The 13,405-nt window shown below is 53.2% G+C and overlaps 1 protein-coding gene across 6 annotated transcripts in view; it reads left to right on the top strand.

Moving 5' to 3' along the window:
* The first annotated feature begins 402 nt into the window (after positions 1-402).
* DENND2C (DENN domain containing 2C) overlaps positions 403-13,405 on the top strand; it is a 49,995-nt gene continuing 36,992 nt past the window's right edge. For 2 of the 6 annotated variants that reach the window (XM_034767039.1, XM_034767031.1), the window contains exons 1-2: positions 406-469; positions 5,641-5,841. The gene's annotated coding sequence lies outside the window, so the exon portion shown is untranslated. Of the gene's footprint in view, positions 470-1,031; positions 1,253-5,640; positions 5,842-11,137; positions 11,261-13,405 lie in introns of those variants that run through there. The other 4 variants (XM_034767032.1, XM_034767037.1, XM_034767033.1 and 1 more) reach the window with 4 other exon arrangements.

The following is a 13,405-nucleotide window of genomic DNA, read 5'->3' as shown; positions in this document are numbered from 1 at the left end:
GGGTGCCCGCCCCAGGGACACGCTAGCACTGTGGGGGCTTGTGACATAGGGAACGTGGCAGCACCATGACTCAGAGGCCCTCCCCAGATGGGTGTCGGCATAGAAGGGGGTGCTCCTGGGGCAGGACAGGTGGGGTCTCCCAGGGAGGCAGGATGGGGAGTGAGGGGCGTCTCCCTGGGGGTCACGTCGGAGGTGGGGGTCTGTCTCCCTGGGGGACAGGTCAGGGCCGTGGCTCAGGCTGACGGACCCGGATCTACCCCCCAGCGGCGGGTCAATGCCAAGGAACGAACCCGCGAGCCATGCAGTGCGTGTCCCTTTAAAAGGCGGAGCTTTGGGCGGGGCCAGGTGTCTGAGGGACTGTTGCGTTGCCCAATGGGATGTTGCCCAAATGTATGAAGCTAGAGACGACCGCGGGCCTCGCTAAGGGGGGCTGGAGGCGAGATCGGACCCGGGTTTTTGCGGGGAGCAGGTGAGACCCCGGCCTGGGTGGGTGGGCTCTGTTGCGGGGACCGGGGCCCTTGTGATGGGCGCTGCGCGGACACGGGGTAACCCGGGGGGTCCCCGTGGCGCCGGGCGGACAGAGGGTGACCCGGGTCCCCGTGGCGCCGGGCGGACAGAGGGTGACCCGGGGGGGGGGGGGGCTGTGGAAACCTCTCTTGCCTGACAACCTAAATAAACTAGACAAAAAACAGTAGCATCTTAGTGCCCCGTGTCCTGGGGCTGAGCACCGCGGTGCGGCAGAGGTCGGTGGCGGTGCTGGCACTGGGGCCCAGGCCCTGCCCACTGGACCATGCTGTCTCTCGGCACTAGAGATGCTGGCAGGTCTGTTGGGCTTTACCGAGCCTGTGACTGGAGAATCCCACTTCATCCCCAAGTATCTGTGGCTCCCGCACTGGGCAGCAGAGATGCCTGTGGGAGGGAAGCTGTCTCCCCTTCCCATTGAGTTATAATGACAGGGCTGCTTACGCGGTGGGGTGGGGGTGGAACCAGGCTCAACAAATCCTCCTCCCTCACTCTGGGAGTGAGTCACCCCTGGTTCCTATCCCTCTCCGCGGGAGAGCGCTGGCCTGCCCAGCAGCCGGAGGTCGGGGGCAGACAGATGGGACTGAGCAACCAGACTCTTCGGGTCGCAGCCTGTGTAGGCATTGGGTTTGATGCGCTGGCGTGAGTTACGTGCTGCCAGTCAGGGAGCGTGGAACGCTTTGGGAACTGCAACAGGGGTGTCCAGAGTTCGGAACAAGACCAGTCCCAGGTTAGTCTCTGGTTTAGTTGCTTTCCTATTGGAGCAGGGTCCTGTGCACTGTGACTGCAGCCAGCAGCTCCCAAATGCTGCGCCCCTGTTTTCCCAGCTGATCTGGGAATTGGGAGAGTTAATGGTCATCTAGTGTCCAGATACCCTGGTGATGGGCTCACACTAGGTACGTGGATGTGTGGCGCGACAGTGCTTTGCAAGGGCTAAACAGGATTTGTTATGTTGTTTTGAGACTTTCTTTACTGTGTGTGGCATTTAATCAGGTCTCAGAGTCCTGACTTTGCAGCCAGACATAGCGCTCTGCATGGGACCCTGTTACTGTGCCAGCTTCATGTGTGGTTTTTAATAAGCAGATGGACAGCCAGCGAAGCAGCTGCAGTTTCTGCCTAATGGGGCATGAACTTTTCAGATTCAATTCCTTTTTGTTCAGGTTTCAGTTTTGAGGTGCTAGAATTAGGAGTAAAGGTCAGGATTCTGTATGTCCCTGAATCAGTGGTTTTGGCTTTGCCTTGGCATTTCCTAATCTGGTAAAATCAATATCCCAGACTAAGTCTTGATTCCTTTGATGTTCTCATTCCAGTGAATGAACATTTAAAGCAAGAGGAATGTGCCAATGGGAGACTCTTGGAGTCTCCCAAAGAATTTCTTAAATGCAAAGACATGGCAGATTTATCAGTGGCAATGTCTATCTCGATGGATTAGGAGAAGATGGGAGAACAGCGTTTTGGGGATTGTGCGCAGGGAAGGGTAGACAGCTCTTCACATTAAATATCTGTGCAGGCTCTGCTGTTCAGAACAGGCATGGCATGGAGAGGAATCAAAGTGCCTCAATTGTAGATATTTTTTTTGTTTCCAGTGTTTTGAAGTTTTCACAGCCAAACCAGGAAATGTAGTAATGTTGTCTCGTGACCTTCCATTGTGTTTGGAGGGGATGACAATAGAGCGTTTTCTAATACAGAAACAAGGGGAAAATGTTGAATAAGGTTTTTAAATGGTATCTCAACAACCTGGTGTGATCCCGAAGGAAAAGTTTTTTTGTGTGTGCCTGCTGCAGTCTGACTCTATGCTTCCCTGAGGTAGAGGTGCCCCTGAACACTAGGCTGCTGTTTCTTTAACACCATTTAATGGAGGCAAAATGCTGTTTTAGCAGGTTGGACTTGCAGCACTGTGGGGAAAGGGAAACTTGACTGTTCTGGGGAAGTGCATTCTGCAAACAGAGGCTGTGGTGCCCACTGGAGATGAATCTAACGCTTTGTTAATGTCTTGTCTTATGCTGAACAATGTTAGGAACATGGGAACTAGTAGACTGGATCAGCCCATGGTGCCTCCTAATCCAGTCTCCTGTGTCTGACAGGGACCAGAATTGGCTGCTTCAGAGGAAGGTGCAAGAAACTCCCTAGTGGACAATTCTAGAAAAACCTGCCCATTGGGGAAGTTTCTTCCTGACTTTGTCAGTTGGAGAAGTTCTTGCTGTCCTGGAGCCAGCAGAGTCACATTTGCCACTGCTTTGTCTTTACTTTTATTTTTACGCAGGCTTCGCGGTCTCTGTCCTGACACTGACTGGGTCTCTTTACCATAATATCCGAGTGTCTTGGCCTGCAATGTACTTTTCCTCAACAGCAGTGAGGCAGGGCAGGGCTGTTATCCCCATCGTGTAGCGAGAGGCCAAGTGACTTGCCCAGGATCCCTCAGGGAGTCTGTGGTAGAGCAGGAAAGTGAAAGCATGTCTCCAGAGTCCCTGACTAGTGCTCTCAGTCACTTCCTCCTAAGGCGAGCCCTGGCTGTTAAACCCCCCAGCAGGAGAAACCCTGGGAGCTGCAGAAGGTATGTGCAGAATTCTCCTCTGCGAACTCCCTCAGCCAAGGGGGAAAGAAGCAAAGGGGGAAATTCTGGGTTTTCCCAGAAGAGACCAAGTTGATGCAATGGCAGACGGGCTCTGCCGGGAGTTCCGAGCCAGGCCTTGCACTAAGTCCCAGCCCACCGAGCACGGGCCCAGATGGCAGATGGCTCTGCAGGTGAAAGCCCTAGTCTCAGGTTGCTCTGGACTTGGCTGCCCCGGAGGAGAGATCTCAGGACTGCATTGGATTACTTCTTGGCCTGTTCAGTGCTTGCCATCTTTTGCAAAGAGAATGCAATCGTGGCTCAGGGTGAGAGACCCTGGTGATGGGTGTGGGTTAGCATCGGGGTGGGGTGCCGGGACATCCTGTAATGACCGGCTCTTGCCTTCCTGGAAGAAGCACTGTTGAAATGGTTTGTACAAATAGCAGTGAAATGTCCTTTGTAAGTGTAGCTGGCTCATGGGTTTAGTGGCACCTTATTTGCGCTCAGGGTGATGCCTGGTGAGCTGGTTTCTCTCTTATTCTGGGAGGATTGTGTTGCTAGTAGCTTATCTGAGGAAGAAACTGGTATAACGAGACGGTGTGTTAAACTGAACGTGTCCAAACAGGTACTTAATTATGCCTTGTGAGTGATGGGTTTGCCCTGCTGAATGGCTGAGGTTTCCTGTTTCTCTCCTCCTCTGAGGGAACGGTTCACCACACGTGGGCTGTTTTTTGGGAGCGTCGGGAAGGAGTGAGGAGAAGATGGGTGACTTGCGAGATGCCCATAGGGTAAAGTCTGGGGCCCAGGTTCAAGGATGTGAAGCCAAATGAAAGGCCTGTAGTTAGAGCAGGGTGTTGGGAGTCAGGACTCCTGGGTCCTATTCCTGGTTGCCTGTGTGACCTTGGGCAGGTCACATCCCTTTTGTGAGCCTCCGTTTCTCCTCAAAAATCACCTCTTTATCATGTGGTGACGTCCAGAGGCCCCAGTCAGGATCCGAGTCTGGGCACTGCACAAACACAGGTTGTTTTATACTGACCCCTGCGAACACTGTCCCACCTTGTGGGGCGGGCTGGGAGCATAGGCAGTTAATTCTTGGTAGATGTGTGGGGCATTGGACATTAGCGTTAGGACAGGATCCGAGGGCGCAGGAGTGCTGTAGTTCTTGCTGAAGGATCTGGGCTTCTTTTCTTTAAATGTGCCTGGGGAAAAAGAAAAACCAGCCCACGCAGCAGTCTGACTGTAAGTATGTTTGTTTAGGACCCAGCTGTGGCAATCTGGCCCTTTGTTATATAACGGGGAGCATTAAATGCGATGGGCGGTCACCAGAACGCAGCTGGTACAGGTGGAAAGTGCCACTCCTGGCAGGTTATTCTGTAATTATTCGTTACCGGCTGTCTCAGCCCTTCCTCTGGAGCATCCTCAGTTGGGCACTGGGGCAAAGCACGGTCTGGGCCAGTCTTGTCAGTTCCTAGGATGACAGGATTTTGAGACCCTCTTTGGGGCTTGGAATTGACTTTGTACCTTGTATTTGTGGCGTCACCGGTGGCTGGGGGGTTGTATTATTTTGCTACCCCAGTGTCTGTGCCTGTGGATGTTTCCTGGGGTGGGTCTGGGGCAGTGTCAAGGCAGACGGGCCTGTAGACTCCTTGTCATAGCTGCTTTGGCTCCATGGTTTCTGCATATTCACTTCCTGCCTATCCCAAGGGGGTGCTAATGCCTGGGTTACTGGCTGAACTTGAACGCTGCCTTCTGCTGACCCTGGAGAGGGGAATGCACCGACCTCGCTGATCCTCCCCTAGGGCTGTGTGAACAAGGGGAGTAGCAGCATACGAAGCTCCGAGCGGTGTTATTCTAGTGCCTGTCTTAACTCCCCTAGCACGTGGCACAGACCCAGTGATTAGCTGGCGTGGGGCCCCTCCACTTGGTGACAGTCTCAGTACATTGGCAGGTTTCGCTTTTCAATTTCACCCAGATCAAAGGTGGTGTTGCTACCTCCCCCATGTCCCCTCAAGGACCCACATCTGTGGGGTTAACAGCTGCGAGTGGCTGGGGGCCAAGGTGCAGGCCTCTCTCGGCGGTGTGGGTCATGTCCATCTGTGGAGCGAGAGGCTGGGGTGCAGATCCATTGCTGCCAGGAGATGCCACGTTGCAGCCTTGTGACTCCGGTCTAACTGATGGCATCTCTGTTTCTTGCCTTGCCTTTCACCTGGTAGGTGGATGACGGTGAGGGAGCAGAACAGGGCAGTGGCTCCCATAGGGACCAGGGACTGGGGATCGTGTCTGTGCCCTATGTGATGGTGGGGGGAAGGCAGCTGGCTGAGTCCCCCCCTCACCACATGCTCAGTGTAGCAGTTCTCTGCTCTTACCAGCCCCAGCTGTTTGCCCTCTGCCTTGTGGAAGATGGAGTGGTCAGCCCCTTTCCTGAGCCCTAGTATGTTAACCAGCCCTAGGACTCGGCTTTGGCAGAAGCAAAAGTGTTCCTGAGACTTTCATGGTGCAGTGGATGCTGGTCTCATGCCGATGAGTCTCAAAACGAGAAACATGCAGTCATTGTTTGGCTTTTGCAGGCTTGGCAAGCCGGCTGCTGGCATGTTCCATCCTGCTAATGCATGCTGTAGGGGCTGCCGCTCCATCCAGGCTCTGTGTGGTATGCTGCAGTACGGGGGCAGAGGAACAGCACATGGAACAAACGCTTGCGTGTGATCCTCACTACTGGCCTCTCTTGGGGTATGATGGATTAGCTTAAACCTGCCCATATCATCCCACAGGTGAGAACTGTTTCTGCTCTTGTTTTTTTCTCTTCTGTTTTGTCTCAGTCCTTGAATGTTTCCCCTGGCCCATGTGACATGCCCTGCCCAGGAGATTGTCATACTGTGTTTGCAGAAAGCAGATGTCTGCTGAGTTTGATTTTCATACTATGGGTGACTATTAGTGCAGAATCTTTTCCCTTCCCTGTTTCATGGCAGGAGACTGGAGTGAGATCAGGGCGAAGGGTTTTGGGGAAGCTGCTCCTGAGATGCTGCAGTGGTGCAAGGTGAAGTTGTCACAGCTTCTCAGCAGTTCTGGGCAGGTGGTCCATGGCATATGGATTCTTGGTTTTGGTCATTGCAAACCCTCTGCTGGCTCTGACACTCTAAATCTCTGTGTGTGAGAGGAGTCCGGATTGGGTGCCATGGCAAATCAGATTGTTGCATTAACTGTGTATGTGCCGGTAACATTAACCGGGAAGACTTTTGTGGCTGGATTCTGAAAAGCTGAGCTAGCAGCTCCGTGAACTGGCCCCCCAGTGGCTGTGTTGCTGGCAAGTTGTGGTTTCTGTTCCATTCCTGAACTGTTAGGTATTAATCCCCTTAGAGTCACAGCCACGTCTTCAGAGACCGTGCGGAGGTATTAGCTGGAATGGCAGTCAGGGAGGGTGGGAGTAATGAGGCAGTGAGCAGGAGGGGCTGCTTGCCATAGTGAAGCGAAGGACTGGTGCGGGAGCTAGGAAGGGCAGGTTTGGTGTACGAAAGTGTCCTGACAGTAAACGGGACTCATGGGACAGCAGGGACCCTAATCTTAGGGGTGCTCATAGTGGGCTGGGTTAATCCTGCTGGGGTGGAGGGAGCAGAAGGTTCTGCTTCGAGCTGGGGAGGGGAGTGAGATTCTGTGGCATCTTTGAGGGTCAAGAAGATGTAGTGAGCAGCGTGTTAATGATAAATGGCGGGTGCTGCGGACAGCCATGAGGCCAGGGACAGAGTAAAGGGTTGTGAAGAGAAAGGAGATGTGGGTGGGGAGTTGCGGCTTCAGCTTGGGGATCTTCCAGCTGACAGAGGTGAGGAAGAGAGACTCTGGGGTGGAGAGGTGCTGCAGGAAATCTCAGCAGGTGGTGGGGTGTGGGGCAGCTGATGAGTGAGATGCAGCACAACACGACTGCCTGTCATCCTGGAGCAGGAAGACCTGCTCCCTGCAAGATGGCTGTTGCTGCCCTGGGGTGCTGTGCCCATCTCTGTGCACCCCCCTCACCAGCAGGAGATAGGCGTGAGCTCAGAAAAGAGCTGCAGGATGGTTGGGGCTAGAGGGGTTTGTTGGTGGGGAAATGCTGAGCGCAACATGCCTGGCTTGGAGCTTGCGCAACAGATGAGTAATGGGGAAGTGGGCTGGGACGGGCGGAGGGTGTGCGCATTAAGGAGCCAGAGAAATCCTTGCCGGTGGTACAAGGAGCTGAACTGGCAATGAGAGGGGGCTGGGAAAGGGAAATTCAAAGCTGAATATCGGGGCTCCCTGCCAGTGAGTCTGTGTTAGCAGGGGGAGAGGTGTGTCCCGGGGGCAGTGGGAAACCCCTTTCCTTGGGATATTCAGAACCAGGCTGGATGCATCTCCAGGAAACCTACGAAAGGGAACAAGCCTGAACTGGACCTGTGGGAAAGGCTGGATGAGCTAATAAAGCTTCCCAGTCTCACTTCATAGACTCCTAGAATCTCAGGGTTGGAAGGGACCTCAGGAGGTCATCTAGTCCCACCCCCTGCTCAAAGCAGGACCAATCCCCAAACAGATTTTGGCCCCAGATCCCTAAATGACCCCCTCAAGGATTGAACTCACAACCGTGGACTTCTCCCAACCTAGTGATGTTTTCCAGCTCTGGCATCTGAATCCAGAAAATGCTTGGCCTGTTGGAGTTAGCTAATAGTACTATGAGGTTATCAAAGTGTTCTCATCCTCCACTAAATTAAGCCAGGGAAGAGGGGGGAGCCTTGTGTTTCCAGAGCGGGTTCAGGCTGGGGTGTGGCGAGAGCAAAGAGGAGCTGAGAACCATGGAGTAGGGATATTGAAGCTTCATTTTTCAGCTCTCAGGCTTGTTTGGGTTTTGTCCCTGTGACGTTATAACAATCTCATTTACAGCCCTGGGGGGGAATTAATTGTGCTGTGTATACCAGTCGCACTGCTGTTCCCCAAGGGCAGGGATTAGTCCATAGCTATTGTGGTGGCTGTGTCATTACGGTGGTGCCCAGAGGCCCTTGAGGGAAAACCCTTTTCTGCTGGGCACTGAACATGCACCAGCTGTGTAGCTGCCCTGAATAGGTTGTGATTTTTAAACTATGTGTAAATGCCATTGGTAGATATTGATAAGCCACAGTTGTGGGTCCCCGGCCCCAGCTGAGTTCTGCTCTCTGGGGTGAGGAAGGCTGCAAAGTGCAATATCTCTTGTTTCAGCGCCTGCTGTTGAAGTAACCAACCAGCTGTTTGCAAGCCCTCTGAAGAGAGGGTTCACGCTGGTCTCTTGTCAGTGCTGAAGTTAAGACAGGGGCACATACTGAATGGCTTTCAAACCCCTTAATCTCCTACCTGTGCCAAACGCTGCTGTGGTAACCCCTGACATGCTGATTCCCCTAAATGCAGTGTGAGCTTGCAGCCCATTCTCCTGGTGGCCCTCGGTGTTTGGCTCCCAAGGCTGGTGCCGTGACATGGCTGCAGTGGAAACAATTCTTCACAGCTCCGGAACACATGGAATTCCATCTGTTTGGAGTCAGATTCGTAGAGTTCAGGGCCTGAAGAAACCATTAGATCATCCAGTTTGACCTCCTGTATAACACAAGCCATTAAATTTCACCCAGTTACCCCTGTATAGAGCCTAATAACTTGTTTCAGAGTAGCAGCCGTGTTAGTCTGTATCCGCAAAAAGAACAGGAGTACTTGTGGCACCTTGGAGACTAACAAATTTATTAGAGCATAAATTTTTCGTGGGCTACTGCCCACTTCTTCGGATCCGAAGAAGTGGGCAGTAGCCCACAAAAGCTTATGCTCTAATAACTTGTGTTTGGCTAAAGCATCTCTTCCGGAAAGGCAGCCAGTCTGGAGCTGAAGACCTTAAGAGATGGAGAATCCACCATGTCCCTGAGGAGCTTGTTCCCGTGGTTGATCACCCTCCACGTTAAAAACTGGGGCCTTATTTCCAATTTGAATAATGTCCAGCTGTTAGCTTTTGTGCAGCCTTTCTCCCTTAAAGAGTCCCTTAGTACCTAGGACTTTTCCCCATGTAGGTACTGACACATGGTGACTAAGTTATCAGAAAGAATACTGAGAGGTAAGCTAAACAGATGGAACTCTTTATGTCCCTCGCTGTCAGGCATTTTTTCCAGCCTTGAATAATTCTTGAGGCTGTTTTCTGGACCCTCTCCAGGTTTTTCAACATCCTTTTAGAAATGGGGACACCAGTGCTGGATGCCTGTATCAGTCTCATCAGTGCCATATTCAGAGGTGAAATCACCTCCCTATTCCTACACCTACTTGCTCCGCCAGTCCAAAGATTGCATTAGCCTTTTTTGGCAACAGCATCGCACTGGGAACTCTCACTGAGTGTCCGTTCTGAGACTGGATCTTTTTCAGAGCTGTCTATTTCCAGGATACTCCCTCGTTCGGCAGGTGTGGCCTGCCTTCCTGGATGTATCACTTTGTATTTGACTGTATTAAATGTGTTTTGTGTCGGTGGCCCAACTTACCCAGCGATCTGGGTGGCTCTGTATGGCAGCCTGTCCTCCTCGTTATTGACCACGCTGTCAATCTTTGTGTCATCTGTGAATTTTATCAGTAGCGATTGTGTTTTACTGTTGAACACCTTCCTCAGTGGCCAGGAGGTAAGTATAAAATCCCTGCTTGTTGGGGCCCTCAGTTGTAGCTGCCCTGTTGCATGTAAATGCCATCACAAAGTGCACCCCCTCCTCCACTAGCTCCCCAGACCTGCTGCAAGCCACCCTGCACTTGCCTTGCTCCCCGAGCTGATGTAGTCTCCTCCTAGATGTCAGTCTGGGAGCAAAGTCTCTGCTGGCTTCAGCGCATCCATTTGGGAGAGCCAGTAGCACTTGCAGCTGAGAGCAAAGCCCAGGTGTGGGCAGGTCTGTGTGAGGGGTGTCCGGGGCCTCCTGTGACTGCCCCACACCCTGTGCATGCCACCCTGGTCAGCCGTGCAGTAAGAGCTGGCTGGGGTTCAGGTGAAGAACGATTTTCCCCAGTCAGTCAGTTTCCCCTTTTCCACTGCTGCCAGTTCTCGGTCAGCTGAGAGGCCTGGATTCTCTGCCGGAGCTGGAACCCAGATCTGCACTGGCCAGAGGGAGGGAAGGTGTCACCTGGGATTCCACCGCAGGTCTAAGCGAGTTCACTGTGTATTGCCCGTGGGTGCCAGAGGAGCGTGAGGAGCCAGAGTGCAGCACTGGTCTCTCTGCGGAGCTGGGGCTGTCTTGGTTCAGTGGGCACGTTAGCGGTAAACTGCAGAGTGAAGCTGCCTGTCTGCTGCTCCCTAAGCATGGATACAAGTGACTCTTTGTCTTCAGAATTTTATCTCCAGACCATAGAATACCTGGGCCCTCCCATCCGCAGGCCCTAAACTTGCTGTGGTTGAGAGTGAGGGGCTCAGGGACTCTATCCTCACCCTAGTTCCACACAGGGGCGGTACAGATCACGTGAATCCCAGTGCTGACAACTCTGAGCTGCTCCCTGACCAGTGGAGCTGAGTGTGACCGGCTGGCACAGGCAGTTTGTTGGGTTGTACATCATGGAGAGGAAAGGCAGAGCCTGCAGACTACTCTTCCGGGAGCTGTGCAGCATCCCTGTGGGGTTCTCTGCTCAGGGTCAGACTGGAGATGCGGTACCTTGTACGTCACCGCTTTGAACGTCTGTAGGGACTGGAGATGTGATCCAAAGCCTGTTGAAAGAGAGGGGGGCCAGGTGTCAGACACCTGGCAATTGGTTCCTCTCACCGCTGCACTTCACCATGACCCGTCTCCTCCTTTTGCCTGTAAAACATACAGCCAGGTGCAAGGCAGGGAAGGCAAGGCACATACCTGCCTGCCAGGCTGGTATTCAGCAGCCTACCTCTGCCCTCCTGCCCCAAGCCCACCCCACACAATGTGCGGGGTAGTAGGAGATTGAGGGCAGGGTGTCAGTCGTGTGCGCTGGTGCTCAGGCTGCAGAGGTCTGACTCGTCATCTCGCGGTGTTTGGCTGAGTTCCTAGAAGGCTCATTCACACAGGTCTGGCTGTAGTGAGAATTCCTCGTATTTCTGTTTTATTTGAAGCACTTGAGCAGCTGGCAGAGTAACCAGCCTCTCGAGGCCGGGCTGGGGCAGAGGGACGGGGAATCTACAGCAGATGAGCCCTGGGGAGGAGCAGAGGGAATAAGCAGAAACCGGCTCGAGCCCACCAGCTGTCCTAGGTGAGTCACTCTCCCTTGTGTCCGCATCTCGCCAGGCTCCGAGCTAGGGAGGATCTCTACGCCGGAAGACTATTTATGGGCAGGCTTTGCTATTTTTAGGTAAAGTTGAACATTTGTCACCTCTGGAAGGTGAAGGAGAGCAGGCATCGCTGGGCTCATGCCTGTTGTTCACTCTGACCCATGAAGATGGCCTGAAAGGTTATTTAAAACCTGCTTGGTTTTACCTAAGGAACTTCAGGGACAGCAAGTCTTGTCTGCTGTGTTTTTGCTGGAGGCTCCTTGGGAGGAAGAGTTTTCTGGGCCCTGAGCTGTGACTGGGGCTGATGAATCGTTCAGCGCTTTTTGCCCACCCTTTCTCAGGAGTTTGGGTTAAAGAGGGGCACAAAACAGCCTGACTAGCAATCCTGGCTCCTCTTGATTCGCAGGGATCAGCTCCTTGATGGGCAAAACCAGAGGGGATGCGAACCAAGATGTATGGTTTAAAAAAAAACAAAACAGCTTGTTAAAGAAACCTTTGCAGGGGTGAGAAATACAAGATTATGCCCTCTGCCAGTCAGACCCTCCTTCACCTGCATGGAGAAATGAAGCTGGCATGGGCAGTGTCGCTTCCCTTGCAAGTCGCATGTAATTTGATGGGCAAAGCTGTGTCTGTATCTCTCTGCATAGCCAGTTTATGGCTGTATGTTTCTCTCCCTCACTCCCCCCCCCATCTGGCACTTGTGTGTAGGAGGCTCCCCATTAAGCTGAGGATGAAATGCACATGCTCTTCTCCCTGGCACGGACAGGCGGTCAGCCCTTGCACTGTCTGCCATCGCTCATGCTGTGCGCTCGGATGTGCGGCTCGTAGGCCCTGCACCCCTTGTGCCTGGCCCAGGGTGCAAGTTGCTGTGTAGGCCCTTCCTCTGCTGCTAGTTGAAAATGATCACAGCCCATCTGAACATGCACCACCTCGCTGGGATTCTGCGAGCCCCTGCTAACAGCGAGAGCTCCTGCCACAGCTCATTCTCGGCTCCAGGGAGGAGAGGAAGGGGGTGATGGGCAGGCAGCAGGCTGGCCAGGAAGGGCAGCCCCTGCATCTGTTTATATCTGAACAATGGTGTTTGCATTGTCCGCTGTCCCATCTGCCACCACAAAGGAAGGCACAGTCTAGCTAGAGGGGAAAGAGCTGCATGGGCCATCCCTGTCAGGGTGTCTCAGGTTTCAGGGGACTCCTGGGCTCCCCAAACGGGAAGCTGCTGTTACTGTATGTATTTGGGATGATGCACTTGGAGATCATGGTTCTGTCCACATCGGTGCCACTAGCTGAGCTGGTCTCTGGCCATAGGCCCTGTGCTGCTGAGAGCATGTCGTGGACCTGGAGAGCCATTTCAGTGCCATTTGGAATCCAGCTCTAGGCCGCCCCTGTGGTCACTGATGCGGAGGTTGTGAAGGCTAGGACTATAACAGGGTTTAAAAGGGAACTGGATAAATTAATGGAGGTTGTCCATTAAAGGCTATTAGCCAGGATGGGTAAGGAATGGTGTCCCTAGCCTCTGTTTGTCAGAGGGTGGAGATGGATGGCAGGAGAGAGATCATGTGATCATTACCTGTTAGGTTCACTCCCTCTGGGGCACCTGTCATTGGTCACTGTCAGAAGACAGGATACTGGGCTGGATGGACCTTTGGTCTGACCCAGTATGGCCATTCTTATGTTCTTATGATCGGGAGGTGTGGAGAACGTGAGGGTTGTGGCTGACACAACAAAACTGTCTTGCTGATGGAATAAGGCCAGGAATCCAGTGTGCTATAGCCCATCGCTCCCAGGGCTTCCTGCGGGGCCACTCTGCAGGTCAGTTCTCTGGTAGGGGCTGGGGATTGGCGAGTCCCTCTCTGGCCTTCGGTGAGTCACTGACTCTGTAAAATGGGGTAATACAGGCCTGCCTGACTGAGAGTGGATTAGTTAATGTTTCTGAGTGCTTGGAGGCTGTGATGCTCTAGAAATGCAGAGACATGAACAGGGAAATATGCTTTGCAGTTGTGAAGGGAAGGAGCTGGGGTCTCGGAGGGGATCACACTTCTCAGAGCGGTGTGTGTCTTCCGACTGCAATGGGGTAGTGAACTGCTTAGAAACGGAGAGACAGCAGTGATCGCTCCCCACTTGTGACA

This window comes from Trachemys scripta, chromosome 4 (assembly GCF_013100865.1).
Source record: "Trachemys scripta elegans isolate TJP31775 chromosome 4, CAS_Tse_1.0, whole genome shotgun sequence".
NCBI lineage: Eukaryota > Metazoa > Chordata > Testudines > Emydidae > Trachemys > Trachemys scripta.
The sequence above is the reverse complement of the archived record's forward strand: the minus strand, read 5'-3'. Positions and strand labels throughout refer to the sequence as shown.